Below are 11,294 nucleotides of genomic sequence, written 5' to 3'. Positions count from 1 at the left end.
TAATGCCTCAAAATCTTTGATGCGTGAACAATGGCTGCCAACTCTAAATCATGGACCAGATAGTTTTTCTCATGAATCTTCAACTGCCTCGAAGCATAGGCAATGACCTTGCCATCCTGCATCAACATTGCACCAAGCCCAATACAGGAAGCATCGCAATAAACTGTGTAAGGCCCTGAACCTGTGGGCAAAACCAACACCGGTGTGGTAGTCAGAGTTGTCTTGAGCTCCTGAAAGCTCGCCTCACACTCGTCCGACCATCTGAACTGGGCACCCTTCTAGGTCAACCTGGTCATCGGGGCTGCAATAGATGAGAACCCCTCCACAAACCGATGATAGTAGCCTGCCAACCCTAAGAAACTCCAAATCTCTATAGCTGATGTTGGTCTAGCCCAGTTCTTGACTGTCTCAATCTTCTTCGGATCAACCTGAATACCCTCTACTAATACAACATGACCCAGAAATGCAACTGAACTCAGCCAGAACTCACACTTCGAGAACTTAGCATATAACTGACTATCCTTCAGAGTCTGAAGAACCACTCTAAGATGCTGCTCGTGCTCCTTCTGGCTGCGGGAATATATCAAAATATCATCAATGAAGACTATCACGAACGAGTCCAAATAAGGCCTGAACACTCGGTTCATCAAATTCATAAAAGTCGCAGGGGCATTTGTCAACCCAAATGACATGACCAAGAACTCATAATGCCTGTACCAAGTGCGGAAAGTTGTCTTAGGGACATCGGATGCCCTAATCCTCAACTGATGGTAGCTAGATCTCAAGTCGATCTTTGAAAATACCTTGGCACCCTGAAACTGATCGAACAAATCATCGATTCTCGGTAGTGGATACTTATTCTTGATGGTGACCTTGTTCAACTGCCGGTAATCAATGCACATTCTCATTGAACCATCCTTTTTCTTAACAAATAACACTGGCGCACCCCAAGGTGAAACACTGGGTCTAATGAAACCCTTCTCAAGCAAGTCCTGCAACTGCTCCTTCAACTCTTTCAACTCAGGCGGGGCCATGCGATACGGCGGAATAGAAATGGGCTGAGTGCCCGGAGCTAAATCAATGCAAAAATCAATATCCCTGTCGGGCGGCATACCCGGCAGGTCTGAAGGGAATACCTCAGGATACTCACGAACGACGAGCAGAGAATCAATAGAGGAAACCTCCGCACTAGAGTCACAACATAGGCTAAATAGGCCAAGCACCCCTTCTCGGCCATACGCCGAGCATTCACATAAGAAACGACGCTACGGGTAAAATGACCAGGAGTCCCTCTCCACTCTGAACGAGGCATACCCGGTAAATCTAAGGTCACAGTCTTGGCGTGACAATCCAAGATAGAATGGTAAGGTGATAGCCAGTCCATCCCCAATATGACATCAAAATCGACCATATCTAGAAGCAACAAATCCACACGAGTCTCAAGACCCCCAATCACAACTACGTAAGAGCAATAGACTCGATCTAACACAATAGAATTACCCACCGGCGTAGACACATAAACATGAATACTCAACGAATCACTAGGCATGACCAGATACGGTGCAAAATAAGATGACACATACGAGTATGTAGACCCTGGATCAAATAACACTGAAGCATCTCTATCACAAACCAGAACCGTACCTGTAATAACTGCATCTGAAGCCTCAGACTCGGGCCTAGCTGGGAGAGCATAACATCGGGGCTGGGCCCCACCACCCTGAACTACCTCTGGGATGGCCTGCTGTTGGCTGGCCTCCACCTCTGGTGGTCAGAGCTCCACCTCTAGGACCTCTACCTCTACCTCTAGCACCTCTACCCCCACCTCTAGCTGGTTGGGCAGGGCTATGGAACATCTAGTGCCTGAACCATAGCACAGGAACCCTGATACGGAGAACTGCTCGAAGCCCGAGGGCAATACCTAGCAATGTGCCTCGTGTCGCCACAAGTAAAACAAGCCCTCAGCTGCTGGGGATAATGACCCTGAAAACTCTGAAGCGGTGGTGCACTAATAGGTGTTGGTGGTGCACTGAAGGACTGCTGATCAGAATACTGAATCGGAGGACCACGACCACCTAAAGCACCGTGAAAAGCCTGAAGAGCTGACTGAAAGGGCCTAGGATGATGGCCTCTACCATATGAATCTCTACCTCTAGACAAGGTACCACTAAATCTGCCTAAATGACGGGGCCTCTTATCCGACCCCTGACCACCTCCCTGTGATAGAACCATCTCAACTCTGCGGGCCACATTGGTTGCCTCCTGAAAAGTGATCTCACTCCTAGCCTACTTGGCCATCTGAAAACGAATCGGCTGAATAAGACCGTCGATAAACCTCCTCACCCTCTCTCTCTCTCTCTCTCACTAGGAAGTATGACAAGATCATGGCGAGATAAGTCGATGAACCTGGTCTCATACTGGGTGACCGTTATGGAACCCTGTTGGAGGCGCTCGAACTGCCTCCGATAGGCCTCTCTCTAAGTAACGGGGAGAAACTTCTCAAAAAACAATACTGTAAACTGCTCCCAAGTCAAAGATGGCGACCTGACTGGCCTAGGTAAGCAATAATCCCTCCACCAAGTCTTAGCGGATCCAGACAAGCAGAATGTAGCAAAATCGACCCCATTGGTCTCAACAATACCCATGTTTCTGAGAACCTCGTGACAACTATATAGAAAATCCTGGGGATCCTCAGAAGAAACACCGCTGAAAGTAGTAGTGAAGAGCATGGTGAACCTATCCAGCCTCCACAAAGCATCGGCAGACATTGCCGCTCCATCACCGGTCTGAGCTACTACACCCGCCCGAACTGCTCTAACCGGTTGAACCGCTGGAGTCTAAATCTGAGGAGCTACCTGCTCTGGAGTGCATGTAGCAAGAGTCTGAGCCCCTCTTCCAGCCTGAGAAGTGGCTAGGGCTACAAGAAGCAAACCTGCTCGGGTGACACTCTCCACGAGGCCCACCAATCGGATCAGAGCGTCCTGAAGAACTGGGGTAGCAATAAACCCCTCTGGGACCTGAGCTGGGCCCACCAGAACTGCTTGGGCTGGAACCTCCTCCTCAAAATCAACCTGAGGCTCCGCCATCGGTGCTGCTTCTCGGGGCTGAACTCTGCCCCTACCTCGGCCTCTAGCACGGCCTCTGCCCCTGCCCCTAGTGGGAGATGCTGCTGGGGGCTCGGGCTGCTGAGCGGTAGATGAGGAAGCGCGTGTTCTCTCCATCTGCGAAAGAACAGAGTAGAAATCTAATTAGCATTTGAGGAACAAATCCGCACGACAAGAAAGAACAAATGTGAGATTTTCCTAACTCGGTAGCCTCTGGGAGATAATACAGACGTCTCCGTACCGCTCAGACTCTAATGAGTTTGTCCGTTATTTGTGAGACCTATGTAACCTAGAGCTCTGATACCAACTTATCACGACCCGGATTTCCCACCCTCGGGAGTCGTGATGGTGCCTACTAATGTGAGCTAGGCAAGCCAATCTTTAACCGCTTACTTCATTAACAAATCACTTCTTTTAACGATTATCAGTGATAGCATGAAAACAACGGAATTTAATAAATGTGCGGAAGACTTAAATTAAAGAAACTGAATAATAATACGGAAATCAACATATGCCTCTACCCAAGAACTGGTGTCACATTACTCACGAACTTCTAAGAGTACTAAATACAACCGTTTGAAGGAAAAATATAAATTGTTTGTCTCGAATACATGAGATAACAGACTGAAATAAAGATAGAGGAGACGTCGGGCCTACGGATGCTTGCAAGGCTACCTCGGTGTCTCACTGGACTGAAAGTTGGCTCTCGCGCTACTGCTAATGTCCAAGACCTGGATCTGTGCAAAAGAGCATGGAGTGTAGTATCAGCACAACCGACCTCATGTGCTGGTAAGTGTCTGGACTAACCCCGGCGAGGTAGTGACGAGGCTAGGACCAGACTCCAGATAAACCTGTGCAGTTATACACTATATGGCGTAAAAGTAAACAGGTAATAAGCAATCAAAGCTGGGAAAGGGGAAACATGCTCCGGGGGTAGCAGATAAAACAGAATAACAAAGAATAGTAAAGAAACTACAATTTAACTTCTAACACGGATAAAGAGAAATAAGGCAACTTTCACTTTCAGTTTCATCTTGTTGCAGGCATGCAACCCGATCCCATTTCTCATATCTTGTGGTAGGCGTACCACCCGCTCCCATTTCAGTATATCTTGTGGTAGGCGTACCACCTGCTCCTATTTCAGTATATCTTGTGGTAGGCGTACCACCCGCTCCCATTTCATTATATCTCGTGGTAGGCGTACCACCCGCTCCCATTTCATTATATCTTGTGGTAGGCGTACCATCCGCTCCTATTTCATTATATCTTGTGGTAGGCGTACCACCCGCTCCCATTTTATTTCATCACACAATCATAAGAAATCCCGGCAAGGGAACATAAATAATATAATAACTTCCCAGCAATAAAATACAACAATGTTATAATCTTCCCGTCAAGGGAACAACAATATTGAATTAGTCATCCCGGCAAGGGAGAATCAGCTATAACCAACCTCAACTCAACTTGTACTCAGTTCAATTATTGAAAATGCTCAATTATAGAAGATCATTAAGTAAAGCACCCAAGTGTCATTTAAGAACACAACAACTTTCAATTTAAGACTCACGGTCATGTGACACCAACGTATAGATACTCGACATCATGCCTATACGTTGTACTCAACAAGAAGCAAGTAGAAAGTATGACTCAACTCCTAATCCCTCAAGCTAGGGTTATACCAAACACTTACCTCGATGCCTTGATCACCACTCAAGTCTCAACTATAGCTTTACCCCTTGATTCCACCACCAATTTGCTCGAATCTAGTCACAAGTTACTTAATTACATCAATAAGTGCTAAATGAATCAACCCCAATGCATGAAAATGAGTTTTCTAAAGTTTTACCCAAAAGTCAGAAATTACCCCTCGGGCCCACGTGGTCGAACCCGAGGTTCAGACCCAAACCCGATTACCTATTCCCCCACGAATCCAAATATATTTTTGTTTTGAAATCGAACCTCAAATTGAGGTCCAAATCCCCAATTTTAGAAAACCTAGGTTCTACCCAAAACACCCAATTTCCCCTATGAAAATCTTTGATTTGAAGTTGAAATCATGTTAAAAGATGTTAATGAGTGAAGAAAATGAGTTAGAAATCACTTACCAACGTTTTGGAGAAGAAAGGTTGTTTGAAAAATCGCCTGTTATGTTTTGGGGTTTTGAAAAAGCGAAAAATAACTGAAATTCCCGTTTATTTATACCCCTCTCAGACCCCCAGTGCGGACCGCATCAAATGGACCACGGTCGCACAGCCTCCATCGCGGACCGAACAAAGGCGACCATGGTCGCGCTGGCCCCTCCCTGAAGATCTGCAGTTCAGCACCCTGGGCGGACCGCACAAAGGTGACTGCGGCCGCACAAATGTGACCGCGACCGCGCTGGCCCCTCCGCAGTCGCACGCGATTTCTCGCGGAATGCACTAGAGGGTTCAGAGACTGCAACTTCCTGAACCTGCAACATCTGACTTTCTAATCCTAAGGCATTCCGGAGCCCACTGAAAACTCACCCGAGCCCTCGAAACTCCAACCCAAGTATACACACAATCTCAAAAAATCCTACGGACATATTCGTTTACTCAAATGACCAAAATAACATCACGAGCATCAAATTAAACCTCGAGATCAATAAAATTTCTCAAAACTCTTTTAAACATCAAATTTCTCAATTAAGATCCGGATCACGTCAAACGATGTCCGTTTTTAACCAATTTCACAGGAATGACTCAAGTCATATATAAGACCTGTACTGGGCACCGGAACCAAAATACGGGTCTGATACCATTGCTTTCTAATCAGTTTTCACTTCAAATTCCTTAAACAATTTCTGAAAACAATTTCACTTAAAAATTTATTTCTCGAGCTAGGGACCTCGGATTTCGATTTCGGACATGCGCCCAAGTCCCATATTTTCCTACGGACCCTCCAGGACCGTCAAATCACGGGTCCGGGCCTGTTTACCCAAAATATTGACCGAAGTCAAATTTATTCATTTTAAAGTCAAGACTTAATATTTTTCACAAAATTTCATATTTAAGCTTTCCGGCTACGCGCCCGGACTGCGCACGCAAATCGAAGCGACTCTAAATGAGGTTTTCAAGGTCTCGAAAGCACATAATGGGTAAGAAAATAGGTGATGACCCTTTGGGTCGTCACAAGAATCTAGGGAAATCAACTTTCATCAAGCGTATAAGTGACTGAGAATTTTGGGTTGGGGACAAGGGGTAAATTGAATTTGGGTTATAATAATTTTGGGGATACAAAGGATGAAAGTTTTAAGGGTGTGAAGAGTAATAGAATGAAGGGTTCATAGGGTAAGGGTTTTGGGTGTTTGAAGGGTATATGGTTGGGGGTATATGTGATGAATTTTTTATTTTTTTTTGAAGTGAGGGGTTTGCATTTTTTCTAGAATCGGCTGAAAATGAGTCTGGTCTTGTGGAATTTGTGTGGAAATTGATTTGGAGACTGTCGATTTTGGCTATTTGGAGTTAAGTTTATTGGTGGGGTGAGGGGGCCCGGCTCTAACAGTATCTTGGGTAAGCCTTGCACCTTAGGTCCCCAATTTTGGGGGCCCCATTTTTTTTATAAATAATATATATATATATATATATATATATATATATATATAGTACTTTTGTATATATAAGGAAAGAAAACCTTTTAGATACGTTAATAAAGTAAAGATTTGAGTTACTTAAAAATAGTAGATGAATAGTTTTCAATTTGATTTGATTTGACAATTCTACCTTTTACTCTTCTTCCCATCATTTCAACTTTAGTATTTCACTCTTCATATTCCAAACATGAGACATATCTTCTTCCTTTCTCATTCTTGCTCACCTTCTTTTTACTAGATTTCTTTCTTTCTCCAACAAGCCAATAACTAGATATTTCAGAATCAAAGTCTTCAAACTTCTTGAATCAGTCGTTGGGTAATATCATTCTAACGTTCTAATTTTATATTTATTTGTTATTTATTATTATTAATTTTACTCCATACATATTGTTTAATTTTTTTTAGAATATAAATATGTCAACAAGAAAATATGCATCCGGTTATTCAAAACTCCAAAGGAAAAGAAAAGTTAAAAATTCAATAAAATCTCAAAAAGGAGCTCTTGACAAATTTTTTGACAAACAATGAAAAAATTAAATCGAAAAATGTAGGAGAATATTCTGTAGATGAACAAGTCACTAATTTAGTTGAGTCAGATGATAACAAAATTCAAATTGAAGAAGAAGAGGTTTATGAGAAATCCGACGAAGATTCTCAAGAAAATCAAGAACTAATAAATGGATTAAATAATAGCATTCCTAAAAATATATATGATCTTAGTTAATGGGCTGATACTGATACAAAGTTGAGAGATTTATTAGTAGAAAAGGGACCAACAAGAATTACCGACATAGATTTTCCAAAGGATAAATTCTTAAGGCACTTTTCTACTACACATTATTTTCAAAATAGCAAATTGGGAAAGACATGAAAGAAGATGGTTAGTTTATTCCAAATATTTTCATAGAGTATTTTATTTCTGTTGCAAGTTGTTTAATACAAATTCTAGTGCTAGTATGAGTAAACTAGCTAGTGAAGGTAGTAGAGATTGGAAAAATCTTAGCACTAACCTTAAAATTCATGAAACAACGAACGAACATATTATTAATATGAGTGCATGGATTGACTTAGAAATGAGATGGTACAAAAATAAAACAATTGATAAAGATATGCAAGACCAAATTAATAGAGATAGAGAGCACTGGCGGAATGTATTGTCAAGAATTATTGCCGTCATAAAAACTCTTGGTAAAAATAATTTGGCATTTAGGAGAAAAAATGAAAAGATCTATCAGGAAAACAACGGAATTTTTTTAATTCTCATTAATATGATTGTAGAATTTGATCCTATCATGCAAGAATATATTCGGCGAATTAAACATGATGAAATTCAAGATCATTACCTCGGACATAATATACAAAATGAATTAATAAATTTATTGACAAGCTAAATTAAGAATAATATTATTGAAAAGATTAAAAAAACAAAGTATTTCTCAATCATACTTGATTGCACCCCAGATACAAGTCATCAAGAACAAATGTCTTTTATATTGCGAAGTGTGAATATTTTATCAACTCCAATAAAAATTACTGAATAATTTGTAGAGCTTTTAAAAGTAGATGATACAAGTGGAAAATATCTTTTGAAGTTATTCTAGATTAAATAAAAAATAATGGACTTGATATTGATAATTTAAGAGAACAATGATATGATAATGGATCCAATATGAAGGGAAAACACCAAGGAGTGCAAAAAAAACTTCTCGATATAAATACTAGATCTTTTTATATACCATGTGATTTTCATAATCTAAATTTGGTACTTTGCGATATGGCTAATTCTTGTAGGAAAGCTATATCATTTTTGGAGTAGTACAACGTATATATTCACTGTTTTCTTCTTCCACTAAGCGGTGGAAAATTTTAAAAGATAGTGTGTCAAGTCTAACTCTTAAATTATTATCACAAATGCGTTGGGAAAGTCATATTGAAAGTATTAAAGCAATAAGATTTAAGGTTCCACAAATAAGATATGCTTTAATAAAATTAGTAGAAGTTAGTGGGGATCCAAACACAAAAAATGAAGCGAGTTGTTTAGCAACATATGAGCTTGAAAATTTTGAGTTTTTATTGGGCATGACTATTTGGTATGATGTATTATTTGCTGCTAATTTAGTTAGCAAAAGTTTACAATCAAAAGATATGCATATTGATGTTGTCATAGATCAACTAAGAGGTCTAATTTCTTTTTTTAAATATAGAGAAGAAGGATTTACAAGTGCTATGATTTCAACTAAGAAAATTACATTTTAGATGAATATAGAACCTGAATTTCATAAACAAATAAGAAAGAAACAATTTGATGAGAATGTTGATAATGAAATCACAAAGTCTCTTGAAGAATCTTTTAGAGTTGATTACTTCTTATATATAGTAGATCAAGCCATTTTTTCACTTCAAAATAGATTTTAACAGTTTGAAGTATATGAAAATATCTTTAGTTTCCTATTTAGTGGTAAAAAATTGAGATCATTAGATGACGAGAATTTAAAAAAATATTGTCTTAACCTTGAATGTTCCCTAAAACATAACAGTCACTCTGATATTGATGGTTTAGACTTATTTTCCGGATTAAAAGTGTTAAGAAAAATAGTACAAGTAGAAGATAATATGCTAATCGATATACTCAATCAAATAAAAAGATTTGATTCTTTTTCAAATGCTTATATTGCTTATAGAATAATATTAACAGTTCCTATAACAGTTGTTTCGACAGAAAGAAGTTTTTCAAAAGTAAAATTAATAAAATCTTACCTAAGATCAACAATGTCTCAAGAAAGATTAAATGGCTTGGCTATTATCAATTGAAAAAGAATTATTAGAAAAAATCAATTATTAAAAATTTATTAACAACTTTGCATCTCAAAAAGCTAGAAGAATAGATTTCAAATAAAAATATATGTTATAACATTCTTATAAATACTTAGGCCCCACATTAAACTTTGGCCTTAGGCCCTACATGCGCTTGAGTCGCCCCTAAGGGTGAGGGTTAAGGATGGGGATGAAGTATGTGCAGATTGTAAGGTAGAGCAACTAGTAGAGGGCCAATTCTCTATACCTAGGAGTCTCAAGGGTCTTTCTGTAGGAGAATAGATCTCTTCTCGTCCGTTTCCTGTCTGGGCTGGTTGTTTATCTCTGCCGGAGTTTCGTCCAATCTCTAAAGACTCTTTTGAGTTCACGAAAAGCCTGCTCGTGAACATTCTCTAGCTGACTTTGATGAACCCTAAAGTTAGCTACATCAATAGTCATTCTATCTAACCTATTCAAAACCTCTTTAAATTAGGAAGACATGGTTGAATCTCACGGTGCGAGGGCTCCTTCTCTGATACTAATGTTGTGGTCAATTCTAGAAACTAAGAAAATTGCAGTAATTGAAAGAGGGACAGCTGAGAAGAAGCAGAAAATAGTTAGGTTTCATGTCATAAAGAAGCAAATAAGAGCTCAACTCTGTACAAATACTGATATGCCTAACTAGGGGCTAGAACGCAAAGTGTCCAAATAGAAAACATAGAAGAGTGAATGTGTATATAACACTTCTTACACTTAAAAAGTTACTAGACCTTAACTGTAAACTAGTAAAGTATAACTAACTTATATTCCTTATGTTAAGTACCACTCCCTCGACTGTATGTACTACTCCCGTATGCTTGTTAATACTTCTTTCAATCTAGCTCACATCAGATGGTGATCCATTCATTGGGCATTTCAATTGCATTTTCTTTTTTACTATTTCCCTCCTTTTTAAATTTTCTGTCTGCGCTATTGATGGTGCACACTGTAAGAATTTAGCTTGATTTTAAATATGATGCATAGTATTTTAGTTTAAAGAAGCATGAAACTACTACTACTAGTAAATTTAAAGAAGGGTCAAACATGGAGTTAATTTCACTAAAGGTTATTTAACTATCACTTAATTTCACAAAAGTCATTTAACTATTTTTTGTCAGTTAAAAGTAACTAAAGTTTATAATTATCACTTAAAAGTCACTTTGGCTCAAATCATTACCATAAATCTGACATGGCATAAAATCTAATGAGAAAAATTTAGAAATAAATGTCAAATCAACTTAAATGGATCATACCCACTTTAGCTCCAAATTTTCCTAATTTTGATTTGACCCATAACCCAAATGTAGGGGTGTTCACGGTTCGGTTTGGCCGATTTTTGATTAAAATCAAAACCAAACCAATTTAATCGGTTTTTAAAATTTTAAAACCAAAACCAAACCAAATTACATACAAACCATCGATTTGGTTGTTGTTGGTTTGATTCGGTTTTTCGGTTCCTAGTAAGCTAATGATAAGTCGATAATACTAAAACAACACTAGACAACAATCTGAAAATAATTTGCTAAATTTATGCTTTTATATATATTTATTTCGGAACTGTAAGTTTATTTACCTGTTTATACGGAAAAAAATGAACAAAAAAACAAACTAAAAGTTTACTTTCTCAAGCTTTAGCTACTATAGTCTTGCAATTTGAGTTTGCTTTCTTTACTCTTGTCGTAGATTTTTTTTCTAACTCTTTTATTAGGAAAAAGTATGTGTGTAGGTTAGAGAATTAGATTCTC

Source organism: Nicotiana sylvestris, chromosome 6 (genome assembly GCF_000393655.2).
Source record: "Nicotiana sylvestris chromosome 6, ASM39365v2, whole genome shotgun sequence".
Classification (NCBI taxonomy): Eukaryota; Viridiplantae; Streptophyta; class Magnoliopsida; order Solanales; family Solanaceae; genus Nicotiana; species Nicotiana sylvestris.
This window is presented reverse-complemented; position numbering follows the sequence as displayed.